A 14,589-nucleotide genomic window follows, 5' to 3' on the forward strand; every position below is an offset into this window, starting at 1 on the left:
TCCTGTTAAAAAAAACCCTCTCTTTCAGTAGACTACCATTACCGTTCCAAGTTTGACTGAAATTGTCCTAGTGGTTCTCAATGATGGTGTAAAAATGCATTGATATTTTGTGATGCAGAGGGGTTAAATTTGATTTATCAATACATTTAATAAAGTATACATTTTTTGATACATTCTGGAAGCATATAATGTTCTGGAATTAAAGTATTTGCATAAAATACGACAAGGTTCATCAAACATTCAAAAGAAAAGTCAAATTTCTTTTTCTAGCAATTCAAAAAAGAAAGTCGAAATCTTTAATCTTGCTTTAATATTACGTTTTAAAAAATTTGAATCTACATTTTCTTTCCTTAAAATAAAAAATATCAATTATGAAGAAACCACCAAAAGTTAAATCCTAATATTTCATCATGGTATATATTTTTCTAAAATATTTCGACAATATCTTTTCCCTCATCATTTACAGATCTAATTCTTAAGAAAAAGATAAAATCGGGGGGGGGGGTGTGACAACTAAGACAAATATCAAATGTTATTAATATTAATTAAAAACCTTTGATGAGCTAAACAATAATGTCGGTCCAATGTTATTTCTTAGTACATGTACTCCAAAATATTTGAAACCAATATATTTTATATATTTTGCTCATTTTGACAAATTTCAATCTCTGTTTTAATATAATCATTTACATATGTAGTTTAATATTCATTTGTTTGTTATCGTCATCTTTCATTATGGTATAAACAAAATGATATTGAAATTCATTCTAACATTTTTGAGATTTCTTTAAGTTCGACATATTAATGTATCTGCAATTCATATATACATATGGTTTTATTTTTAGTAACAATAACATCACAAACATTTGTTATGTATCTTGATCTGTATATCAACATCTTTTACACAATGCACATTTTAATGACAAATGTCCGATATTTCTCCATCTTCTTGCAGGGGTTTGATGAAACTATGTGGGCCAAAAAATATGAGGGTAGATTTTATTCATAATCATGATAATGTACACATAAGAAGTTTTGTGTCTTGGATAAATTATTGGTGTACATCAAAAGTTACATAAATGCATACATCACCCTTCATATTGTCTAGGTTACCAACATCACTGACCTAAACGTTTGGTCCTTTAATTGATATTTTTGTATAGAATTGAAAAACAAGTTCTTGATATCCTTCCATGTTCTCCTATAGAGACTTCTTTGTTTTTCTCTATTCATTTATCACAGTATTTCAAACAGCTGCCTAAACAGAGTATATGAAAGACATGCAGACAAACCAATTACTAATGTTCAATCTATGCAAATTGTACACAAATTGTCATCCTGAACACACTGCCTGTCAGATTTTGCACATCCTCTTATAAAATCCTAGTCAACTCAATGAACGACACCCAACACATAAACACACTCAACAAAGCCAACAAATAAATCTGCAGCATTCTATATAAAGTTTAACATTTTTTAAATTGAAAGTACAATTGCATGCAAAAAAATCCAAACTCTACCACATTTCATATTCACCAGTCTGAATTCTTAATAAATCAATACAGAAATAAATAACATTGAAACTATTTGAATTCCATGATATATAATGCTTGCATTATCCGTCCTGTAATGCTTGTAATTCTACCCTAATGAAACTATACAACAGTTATTGACTAGTCATACTCAACTCTAATTTTTTCTCTTTTCTTTTATTTATAAGCTTTGTTTACATTCAATGTAAGGTATGTAAGGAATGATTAAGGTAAAAGGTCACCAAAAACTAACAAAAAGTTGAAAGACCTCTGACTGTTCGCAAACAATTAATATTGCAAGTGCTCTATTTTACCCCCTCCCCTTTCATTCAAGGATCCAGCAAGTCACATGTAATACAAAAAAGAATTTTCGGTATATGCTATGATTTCAAAATTTATTGTATATACTGACCGAGGGAATCGAACCCACTCCTTTTCCCATTCAAAAAATGGAAAATGTACACCTTTACACCTGGTCAGTTGTAAATATTAAAATGTTAAAACCAACGTTATACCGAATTAATTGACACAACTCTGACTTAACTGTCCTCCTTTCAGCATCTGTCTATGAGACTCTCCTTTAACTTAATTACTGGATTTGGAAATTTTTTTTAAAGGTAAAATAAACAATCATGTCATGATATCATTACAAAGTTAACTATAATGTGAAAGTAAATACTACAATAACTAAAGACATAATCTAAATTTTGTCTTATTTGGTTGAAAAAAAAAAAACATAAAAAAACCCCAAACAAAACCATTGAAAATTCAGCAAATCAAATTGCAGCACATGTGCATTTTTCAGAATGTTTATATATATGCCATATTGTACAACCTCATAATATATACCTAAAACTTAATATTTCAAATAATTTTGTTCAAAAACAAAGAAGTTATTAAGATTTTTGTAAGATGATCAAAGATCACTATCCATGGTATCCACATTTATTGGTACACGTCAAGTTTGAAAACAATTGGATTGGTAGTTATCAAGAAGTTAAAAATGTTCAATTGTTAATGCATGGCGGACGACGCACGACAACCAATTGCAATAGGTCGCCAGAGTTTACTCAGGTGACCTAAAAATTCTACATTAATTACTGACAATTCACTGAGCATGCAGTCAAAAGTAATTCAGTTACATAATCTATTTGCTCTAAATTCTGTATAAACATTTAGATTATCTTAATTAACCTGAACTTACACCTGAATGCCTTGTCCAGTTCGTATCTACACTATGCGAGAATGGATTTAAGGTGTTTCCATCCTTGATGCTTTTACGGATAAATCCTTGTAATTTTGATCTGAAATCCAAAGAGATGATCTAAGTATTGAGAATCAAAATAAAGTAAAATTTCAATATGTTGTAAGCATTTTATCAATTGAATGCTGTGGCTGGTAACCAAAGTACTCTATACAAACTACTCTACAAAGCAAAGATTGTGCCAAAATTAAACACCACAAAAATATTCCAATTTTTGGGGCATAAATTACAGCTTAGTTTACAGCATTAAAACACTATTACTCCTTTTGAGTATGAATATCACAAAAAATAAATAATTTGAACTCGTTAAGAATAATTTGGCATTTAAAGTAATTCCACCCTCCTGTGATGTCATCAGATTTTGCAAAATCAATGATTTATTTAGATTTATGTACGATAGGAACATAAATTTTGTTGGAGTCTTTTCCTAAAGTTCTTGTAAAAAATCTTGTTAAGAATAAAATATTTCAAAAGCCTAAGTCATAGATAAATAATCAATGATACGTTTCAAAATATTGAATCCAAGGGCAATAACTCTGTTTCTATTGATTTCCTTATAAGGTCTATTATGTGATAGATTTCCTTTATTTTTTACAAACAGTATATTTTTGTGAAGATGCAGTTTCATGAAATTGTAATGAATGCTACTATATCGTCATAACCAGTTCGTATGAAATTTTGATAACGCTGTTATTAATGTGTTTATATATCTTAACTGATTCGATATGAAAGAGCTTGTTCTGTGTATAGTCAGTTTTAAAATCGAGGTAAGCTACTGACAAACAAGTTGATGGTACAGGGGTTTCAACAGTCCCGATTGAAGTCGGCATTTCGCAAAATCTATGGTCGTTATAACGATATAGTTCATCAATACAACCTATCATTGGGTAAAATGCTGTCTGACATGTTTCATAGCGATTGTTAAGCCGTTCTTGACACACTAATTTTGACTGCGGATAACTCCGTTTACCTGATCAGGAAATAGGGCTCACGGCGGGTGTGACCGGTCAACAGGGGATGCTTACTCCTCCTAGGCACCTGATCCCACCTCTGGTGTGTCCGGGGGTCCATGTTTGCCCAACTGTCTATTTTGTATTGCTTATAGGAGTTATGAGATTGATCACTGTTCGTTATCTTCACCTTGTTAATGAAAAATTGCAATTTTCTGATGGTGATATATGATTCTGTTTGTGTACGTCTCACATCTTAAAAAGTGTGATGACCCATGTATTTCAGTGAAAGCGAAATGTCGTCGGACCGACGGACATGTCCGGTAATTTGACTCTCGGTCCGGTAAACTTCATTATATTTTCGGTCCGAATGTCCGGTGACTTTCCAGCAACGGTTTCGAAAACTACGCAGCATTGTCCCCCCTTATATAACTGGTACCGATAAACGGTACCTTTTCCAATGCCAAAAACCGTTGATTTTTCCCAATTCACTTGCCGAAAAATAGACCAATGAAATCGTAATTTTCGTAGTCTGAAACGTTGTACGAGTTAACTAAAATGTTCCCTTCCGGTATTAAATCGAAAGTACAGATCATGGCAGTGTGTTTTGTACGATGATTCTTTATGTTTCACAACAACAAATATTACCGTAAAGAAGTTTGTAAAGAGATGAATACTTCTTGTTTTGTTGTATTTTTTCTTTTCTTTTAGCTGAAATCATTTGCCTATACATTGGTAGAAAATTCCCAATTTGTTCGATTTTGACGCTATTTCCCCCAATTGAATGGGTACCGGTACCAGTGGGTAGAGAAAAAAATAGCTGCTACGTTTCGACTTCCAGTTCCATTTATAAAAAAAACCCATACAAAAACGGCAACATGTTCCAATTAAAATGGAACAGTAATGCAGTCCATGGTAAACCTTTAAAACGAAAATCCAATGACCAGGAGGCTCAAAGTCTTTCATGTTTTAATATAAAAATAATACTACTTTTTTCGGTCTGGTAAAATGTGATTCGGTCCGGTAATGTTCCTGTGTTTACCAGACCGAATGTCCTGTAAAACATTTCAACATTTCGCGATCACTGGTATTTTATTTGATAATTTGTTAGTTTTAACTGAAATGAATAGAAATAAATACACATTTTAAACTTGTATCAGATAAAACTGCAAGTATGGAGTTACCTTAAAGTGTCTCTACTGTGTCTTTGTATTTCTTTTCCACAATGAAAAGATTCACAGCTATACCCATGTATGCATGTACATAACTTTTCAAATAATGGAAACACCATCAAAGTTGGTACATTTGTAATTCACGGTATGTACTACATATGTATCTAAAATTATGAAGTAATAGCCATGTTGCCGGGAGGAAAAGTTAAAAATATGGCTTCTATCACGGATAACAATCATTTTTCAAGAGTTATCGTAGAAATTCAAAATTGTTAATGAAATGAACTGATATAGTTTGTAAAATATTATTCATTAATGATTTTTAACAGCTCAATTAAAGATGACATGAATTAATAAATACGTACACCTTTCTCATCTTATCCGCCATATTTCTCTCAGGTAGCCCAATTTACTCTACTCGTATATACCCCAAATGTGATTGTCACACCTGAGTGATTTTTCTAGGTGGACTCGACCAGCGCATATCTCCGATAGTAATATATAAGGAATGAGAAACAAATAAAATCACATTTTAAAACATTATGCTTTGCTAAAAATTACAAAATATTTATTGTATACCAATGCAACTTTCTGAAAGTTCAGATAATTTAGACAAAAATGCAAAAAAGAAGCTTGTTTTGCATACTTGCAACTGCATGCAAGTATTTGCAGTTTCTTGTGAAATAAATGTGGAGAAATCATTTGCCAATTACATACTGATAGAATGGAATAAGCAAAGAGCATAAAATTTATTATTTATATCAATTCTTGCAAAATACAGGTGCATGTCATATGCATAATATGTAATGCACGTGGCATATTCGCCAAAAATAACCCAAAACGTATCAAATACGAACTTCTACTCAACAGGTATCGGAGATGTGCATTTACCGAAAATATTAGATTTTCTTTATTCTGATAAATCCAGGAAACAAAATGATAAACTCCATTTGCATCTTGTTAGAACTTTACAACACGTTGTCATTCCATTATACAGACTGCGACACACTTCACCTGTGCCAATCAGGGTGTCTTCAATCAGGGGAGATGTAAGAGTCAAAATTGTTTCCTGTATTGAATGCTTGTCTGGTCGAGGTTTTGCAGTTTATAGAAATTGGGAATCTAATCATACATGTATACACTGATCATCTGGTTGGATATATTGCATGCATAATTCAAAATTTATCGATGATCATATACAAACTTGGATATACAAATAAGGGAATAATGATTGAAATATACATCTGTGTGAAAATGCGGGTATTACATTTGCAATCCACAATAAACAGTTGATTACACAAAGACACATACATGTATAAAAGGAAATATATAAACGAAAATATAGCTTTATTGTCTCTTTGGGAACCATGTAATTATTTACGGTCTCTGTATGTCCATATTAATTGATTGAACAGGTGAGAGAGAGAGAAAGAGAGAAGAGAGAGAGAGAGAGTCCTTCTTTGATGTACAATATATCATTTCACAGAAGGAAAGAAAATTGATCACTGATATAAATGTAAGCTTACAAGCATTAACAATTTCCAGCTATTTAAAAAAATAAGAATGACAATATATTGGAAACTTACAGGAGTTGATGGTTAAAATTGAATTCATTACAAATTTAAAAAAAAATATTAGTTTGAACTGCACATATAGAAAATACTGACTTTGTATGTTAGAATAACGGAAAAAAGTAAATTGTCAAAAAAGTGGGGAGAGCAGACCAGCCTCCCTGCCCACCCCAACCCCTGGCCTGTATGCGTGACTGAAACAACATATCAATTCGTGTTGAAAGAAAGGTTCATATCTGCATTTCATTAAATTTCAAAGGAGTTCGAATTTATGTGTTCCCCTATTAATTATTCTGTATGCAAGATTCATTCCCAAATTGAGAATCATGCTTTCAGTAAGAGCAGAAATGAATTCATTTTGAAGTAGATCTAGTTTGAATGCAAATGTGGGGGTCCTTCTTTTAATTTCATCAGACTCATTAGAACCCCTTCCCTCAAATTATGCAGCTTTGTTATAACCGCACTTTCTGAAGAAAGTTCGGGTATATTATTTTTATCCCGGTCCATCCGTCTGTCCATCAGTGTTGTTGTCACTAAAACTGTGTCCACATTTACAGCGCAATCCAAATGATATTCTTGGAGCTGAATAGCAAAGTCCTGTAGATGTGCAATAAGGTTTCAGAATTTTCATATTGGCCCCGGGGGGCAAATAGGGCCTGAAAAATGACGTTTTCTAACATAAAGGTTGTCACTTAAACTCCATCTACATCTGTAGGAGCAGTCACATGATATTCTAGGAGCTGAATAGCAATGTCCTGTAGATGTGCAATAAGGCTTTGGAATTTTCATATTGGCCCCAGGGGGCAAATAGGGGCCGAAAAATGACGTTTTCTATCACAGAGCTTGTCACTTAAACTCCATCTACATCTTTAGGAATAGTCACATGATATTCAAGGAGCTGAATAGTAATGTCCTGTAGATGTGCAATAAGGTTTTGGAATTTTCATATTGGCCCAAGGGGGCAAATAGGGGCCGAAAAAAGAAGTTTTCTATCATAAAGCTCCATCTACATCTTTAGGAGTAGTCACATGATATTCTAGGATTGTTGACCTTGAATTACATTGAAAGTGGGTCAAGGTCAAAATCACTTTCTCCTCCGCAAGGTCTTAGGTGGTTGACCTTAAAAAATGGGGTCAAGGTCAAAAGTCAAGGTCACTCTTCAAGATGTGGGTCTCCACAAGTGACGCAACATTGAGTATGTACGTCATTCCAAAGGAAGTCTATATATCCCCTTCCTTCACGGGATTCAGCATGATAGCTGTCTACACCAAGTACTTGCGAGACACAGATAGATGACTGATTCTCTACCCATAACTTGGAGAAAGAGTCTCCATGGGAAAGCTCTGTCAATGTCAAGGAGGACTGCATGAACCAACCAAGTGCTAATTTACATATCTGCCCAATGTTCAACATTAGGACACTGGTACTGATCTTAAAGCAATATACACAAAATTGACACTCTACACAAACTGATACCCCCCCACCCCCACATAAAAAATAAAACAAATACACATACACAGAAAGAGTTAAACATGTACATTTCACCTTCTGTAATATTGTAAACCAATAAATGAATAAAAAACAAGAGGCCAATGGCCACATCGTTCATCTGAGTCACCTTGGCCCATATCTGAAGACTTTCCATATATATTAGCATGTAAAACCTTAGTCCCTATTATGGCCCCAACTACCCCTGGAGGCCACGATTTTTGCAAACTTGAATCTACACTATGTCAGAAAGCTTTCATGTAAATGTCAACTTCTTTGGCCCAATGGTTCTTGAGAAGAAGATTTTTAAAGATTTTCCCTATATTTGTATGTAAAACTTTGACCCCCCCCACTTGTGGCCCCATCCTACCCCCGGGGGCCATGATTTGAACAAACTTGAATCTGCACTATGTCAGAAAGTTTTCTTGTAAATATCAGCTTTTCTGACTCAGTGGTTATTGAGAAGATTTTTCCTATATATTTGTATGTAAAACTTTGATCCCCTATTGTGGCCCCATCCAACCCCCGGGGCCCATGATTTGAACAAACTTGAATCTGCATTATGTCAGGAAGCTTTCATGTAAATCTCAGCTTTTCTGGCTTAGTGGTTCTTGAGAAGAAGATTTTTAAAGTTTTTCCCTATATATTTGTATGTAAAACTTTGATCCCCCCTTGTGGCCCCATCCTACCCCCGGGGGCCATGATTTGAACAATCTTGAATCTGCACTATGTCAGAAAGTTTTCATGTAAAAATCAGCTTTTCTGGCTTAGTGGTTCTTGAGAAGAAGATTTTAAAAGATTTTTCCTATATATTTGTATGTAAAACTTTGATCCCCTATTGTGGCCCCATCCAACCCCCGGGGTCGATGATTTGAACAATCTTGAATCTGCACTATGTCAAAAAGTTTTCATGTAAAAATCAGCTTTTCTGGCTTAGTGGTTCTTGAGAAGAAGATTTTTAAAGATTTTTCCTATATATTTGTATGTAAAACTTTGATCCCCTATTGTGGCCCCATCCAACCCCCGGGGTCCATGATTTGAACATACTTGAATCGGCATTATGTCAGGAAGCTTTCATGTAAATCTCAGCTTTTCTGGCTTAGTGGTTCTTGAGAAGAAAATTTTTTAAAGTTTTTCCCTATATATTGTATGTAAAACTTTGATCCCCCTTGTGGTCCCATCCTACCCCCGGGGTCCATGATTTGAACAAACTTGAATCTGCAATATGTCAGGAAGCTTTCAGGTAAATTTCAGCTCTTCTGGCCCAGTGGTTCTTGAGAAGAAGATTTTTAAATGACCCCACTCCATTTTTGCATTTTTGTGATTATCTCCCCTTTGAAAAGGACATGGCCCTTCATTTGAACAAACTTGAAAGCCTTTCACCCAAAGATGCTTTTGGCCAAGTTTGGTTGAAATTGGCCCAGTGGTTCTGGAGAAGAAGATAAAATTGTGAAAAGTTTACGACAACGACGACAGACAACGGACAAATTTTGATCAGAAAAGCTGACTTGAGCCTTCGGCTCAGGTGAGCTAATAATTCAAAAAAAAAAAAGAAAGAAAAGAAATGATAAATAAAATAAATGAACAAGCTAGACTTGCCTGATCAGGAATGATGCAATATCCTCTGTTCAGACTCTATACTCAGGAAACATTGTCTTTGTGCCTTTGCTCAGCCTCTTAAATCCAAGAGAACTCACTGAAATGACATCCACGTTCACACATGTACACAAATCATCCAACGAGGAAATGCGCAGCTTCCCCTCCTGTCGTCCGTTTACTGCATCCTCAAAAGTGAAAGTAGAAATCCCCGCCAACCAACTCTCTCACATGTCACTGTTTTGGATCCTATAAAAAGCCACTTTATCAATGTACAATGATCACCATCATGCATTCAAGCACAAATAAACAACATTGATATCATTCAAACTCCATTATTTCTTCTCTTTGAATCATCTAGTATTTAACCCTTGTCACATTACCTTCGTAAATATTTTGCTCACTAAAACATCATGCCGGGTCAAATGATCATAGATATATTTAGAGGGGGGGGGGAGTGGAACAGCATATGAATAATACTAATAAAACGTTTTTACAGTGATGGTGCCATATCATGGGTTGCCATACGAATACTACTATTGGATATGTTTGATAGGAAAATGATGTCATAGTTTTGAACAAAAAACAAAAACAGCCCCAACTAAATCATCACAGAGATATGAACACTAACATATTTTAAGTTTTAGTAATACTGATACAAAATCTAAATGGTGCTAGGATAGGCAGACATGCAGTCAGGGCAGACCCCATGCACTCATCCTAATGGGATCCAACTCTTTTCTAGCTAAAATCATCTAACTATAACAAAATTTTAATTTGTTTACTGCTTTTTCACAATGTCCTCAGCAAGAACTGCAGCAGAAATGGTTATAAATGTGCATAAAAATCTCACAGATGTGACATTTGTCTGCATCGATGACATCAACATCAAAAGCACTACAGATTGGCAGTTTATCAACTAAAGTCTTTAATGTATTAAAGAACAATTAAGATACTTAATTAGCTTTGAAGTATCTCTCTATTTGCTAACTTGATCAATATGGGATAACGGAATTAGAATTTTTTTTTTAGAACTTTACAGAACAAAATATGTTTGTGAAACACAAATGCCCCCGATAATGGCCAATTCTGAAGATGGCCAAGCTAGGTCACAAGGACAAATATCTTGGTTCCAGTAGAAAGATCTTGTCACAAGAAATTTAGAAGTTATGACCAATGTAAAAATAAATTAAAAGTAGGTCAAATGTCAAGGTCAAAAGATTTAGTACTAACGGAAAGGTCTTGTCATAAGGAATACTCATGTGAAATATCAAAGCTCTATCTCTTACTGTTCAAAAGTTATTAGCAAGGTTAAAGTTTTCAAAAAGTAGGTCAAACTCAAAGGTCAAGGTCACAGGGTAAAAAATGTTGGTACCCACGGAAAGGGCTTGTCACAAGGAATACTCGTGAAATATAAAAGTTCTATCACTTACTGTTCAAAAGTTATTAGCAAGGTTAAAGTTTCAGACAGAATGACAGACAGGACAAAAACAATATGCCCCCCCCCCCCCCCAAACCGGTCTTCGATCTCAGGGGCATAAAAAGAAGTTACCAAAATTATGCGTCACTTAGGCAACTCTTGTATACGAATTAGTGATGGCTAAAGACGACTCATTTCTGATACAAAAATATCTGCCTGGTTTGAAGATTATTTTTCAGAATGTTTAATACAAGTGAATGCCCTAGATGGTCCCAAAAACATGAGAGAAAAAACAAAATTTTATTTCCTCACGGTAGGCATACATGTATGTGGATAATTACTTAATGATATTTTCTCGAGTCAATAAAACAACCGGCCACTATGAAATGATATAAATAATCACAATTTATATGCATCAATCTCCAGACACATGCATGCATCAATGTGCAATTATTTATTGCGATCCAAAACCCCCGGAGAGGGTACAAGACTGTAACAAATAATACAATAATAAATTGTACATTTAAAATACAACAATACAGTTATATCATATAAATGTGTTTCCTAAAGCAGTCGGAACAGTTTTCAATAATAAGACAAATTGCCCCAAAATAATAGCAAAGGGTACATTAAACGCCATTTTGAAACATCCTTGATAACCATAGATAGAATGTTCTATCGTTAAAATGATAATGTCCTACGGACCCGATTTAACGATAGAATGCGTCCTATATACCTGCAATGTAACAAAATGAAAATTGCACACAGTGCATGTTTCGGTAAAATTATGTAACAAATCACTCATATGCATTTGGAAAGTTACCTTAACGACCCACTTGCCGTTAAATCCATTTTAATTAGTTGAATTTGAAAATGTAAACCCACGAGTTTGAATTTCGCTGCTAACACCTTCCATTTTACCGGAACTTGTCATTGCGTATGTGCACAGCGTGAAATACTGAATAGTAATGACGTTCCAAATATGGAGATATAGCCTTTTACGGAAAATGCTACTACGCTCTTTACTACTTCGTTATTTGACATGAAAATGAATTTAAAGTTTGAAATAAACGTTAGAAATCGAGAAATATATGTTAACTAAATATTGTAACATGGAATTGAAGTAATATTCTCACTATATAAACTTTTGCTGAAATTTGATTTCATTGATAAAGAAAATTAACCAGAGTGTACTAAGGCATGCAGGAATTATGGGAAAACAGTGGATGCATCAGAAAATGGCGGGTACGGATGAAACCATCAACATTCCTAATTTCCTTTAATGGTTTATATGATCTCATAATCAAAATGGAATCCAACAATTGCATAAACTGTGGGAAAACTTTTTCATGTTCCAAAAAACCTGGAAACAAGAAAAGTCTGACTTCTAAATTGGTTAGGATTGACAGAACTGTGAAAGATGTTTTACAGAAAGACTTAGGGGTAAGCAGATCGTCAACTTTCTGTCTCCACGCCATGTGTACAAACCGGGTTTTTTCATCAATGCCTTATATGGTAGGGGCCGTTCTTATTTGCAAATTAGGTAAGCGTTCGTTTTTCGAAAACAGCAGGGTGTTCCGATGGCAGTTTCCGGTAAAATGGCAGTCAGTTCGAATCAAGAAAAGTGACATTTCAAAGTGTTGAGTTTACAATATTATTATACGATTTTTTTTACAGTGTTAAGGACTTACAAATTACCAATGAGGTTAGTTGTATATAAATTTAACTTTAAATGTACGCATTTATTCTTTGATAAGTTTAAAATCCTTTTGGAGCGATTCCGCAATTTTCTGCTACATTACGGGTATATGGGAGGTATTCTAACTGTGGTGAGGGCCTGTCCCGAGACACAGTTAGATTATTCTAACTATGATAACCAAAGTAAGAATCATGACATTTTACATTAAAATCACCTACAATACACCTGACAGATAATTTGCTTACTGAATGAACATTATTTAAGGATATAAAATCAGGGATGCATCAAAATACTTACTCTGTGCAGAGCCAAACACCTATTTCTAAATAAAAACAATTTGTCCCATGTGCTGTTTTGGGGTGGATGTAACTGTAGTCCGGGACATATGTCCCGGGACATATGTCCCGCGATGTCCAATATTGATATTCGCCGATTTAACGTTTTATGTTAGTTTTTCTTTAAATATCTTACTAAATTGTTTTAAGACAACACCAAGTGTCTTCATTGTGAATTTGGTGTATGAAAATTCCCTAATTATTTAATAAATGACTTTTATTTATTCTTTTGGGTGTAAAAGTAGTCCCGAAATTTTACGAAGAAAACGTACTTCCGGTTTTTGTTTCTGCCTTGTTCATAATTAAAATAAAGTTTTAATGTGTTTTATTTGTCTGTTGATTTTGCTTGGATATTGTTTTATATCACAACAAAAAGATTTATTAAATATTCCACTTGTTATATGAATGATCGTCCTTCTTTCTATGGGACATCGCTTCGATGGTTGATCCGATACGAAAGAGTGTAAAAATAAAACCGGAACAAGGTGACAGTTTGAACCCGTTTTATGAATAGCTAGGCAAGTGTTTTAAAGAGTACGTTTAGTAAGAAAGTTTGATTATAATTGGTATATTCAAAATATTATGAGTAATAATAGGTCAATAAATAATGAAAAGATATGTCTTGTTGAATATTCAGCTGTCCTCTCTATGGAATATATTTACATGTATCATTTTGAAGCGAATATGAATATAAATATTTGAAATTTTCTCTTCAATATTATTAAAAGTGTGTAAGGTAAATACTAAATTCTAGCATTACTATTAATCAATATACATGGTTTTACTAATTATTGACATTAAATGAGAGCTGCTATCAAGATTAATGATCATCTAAAATAATTATTCAAATGCAGAAGCGCGCACATGATTTAACGATGAGAAGTAAATTGATAACCCTGTTTTACTTTGGAAGACAAAGGTTGGCGACCACCATTTCTCTAAATCAACCAAAATCAATTATAATGCAGATACACACATATGAAAATGGTGAGCATTGAAATTGAATGGCCAAATTCTTTAACGTCATTGGGTGCCGAATTTCCCCCCACCAATATTGAAAATTAAAATGTGTGAACAATATGCTTGTTGATTTTCCAGTTATATGTAGCAAGAACTGGACAACATAATTAAATGAGACATTCTTTACATGTCTTATTAACTTACGGCCAAAAACCCCTATGCAATAGTTGTTCAATTATTGATATCCTTCCACGATATTATATATAAATTACATTACATTTAACTTCTATGAAATACATGTACATTAGCATTGTTGCTAGATTATTTTGAGTTTGTAACGAAGTGATATATTATATTATAAATATTAATGATAAATACCGCCGTATTACCAGCCCTTTCCTGAATGCGGATTTAATGTTTTCATCTCAGTCCGGTTTTTAAATTAATATCCCAATTAGCTGCGATGTCCCGAGGGAAAAATGGGTTTAAAAACCGTTTATCAGATTAATTTGTTTAATCAAACAAAATGACTAGAAATAAGGGTGTCTTATGATTATCAACAGGACACAATACGTAAAGGTTATAAATGTTTTGTGCATAAA

The sequence above is a fragment of the Ostrea edulis genome, chromosome 3, assembly GCF_947568905.1.
Source record: "Ostrea edulis chromosome 3, xbOstEdul1.1, whole genome shotgun sequence".
NCBI lineage: Eukaryota > Metazoa > Mollusca > Bivalvia > Ostreida > Ostreidae > Ostrea > Ostrea edulis.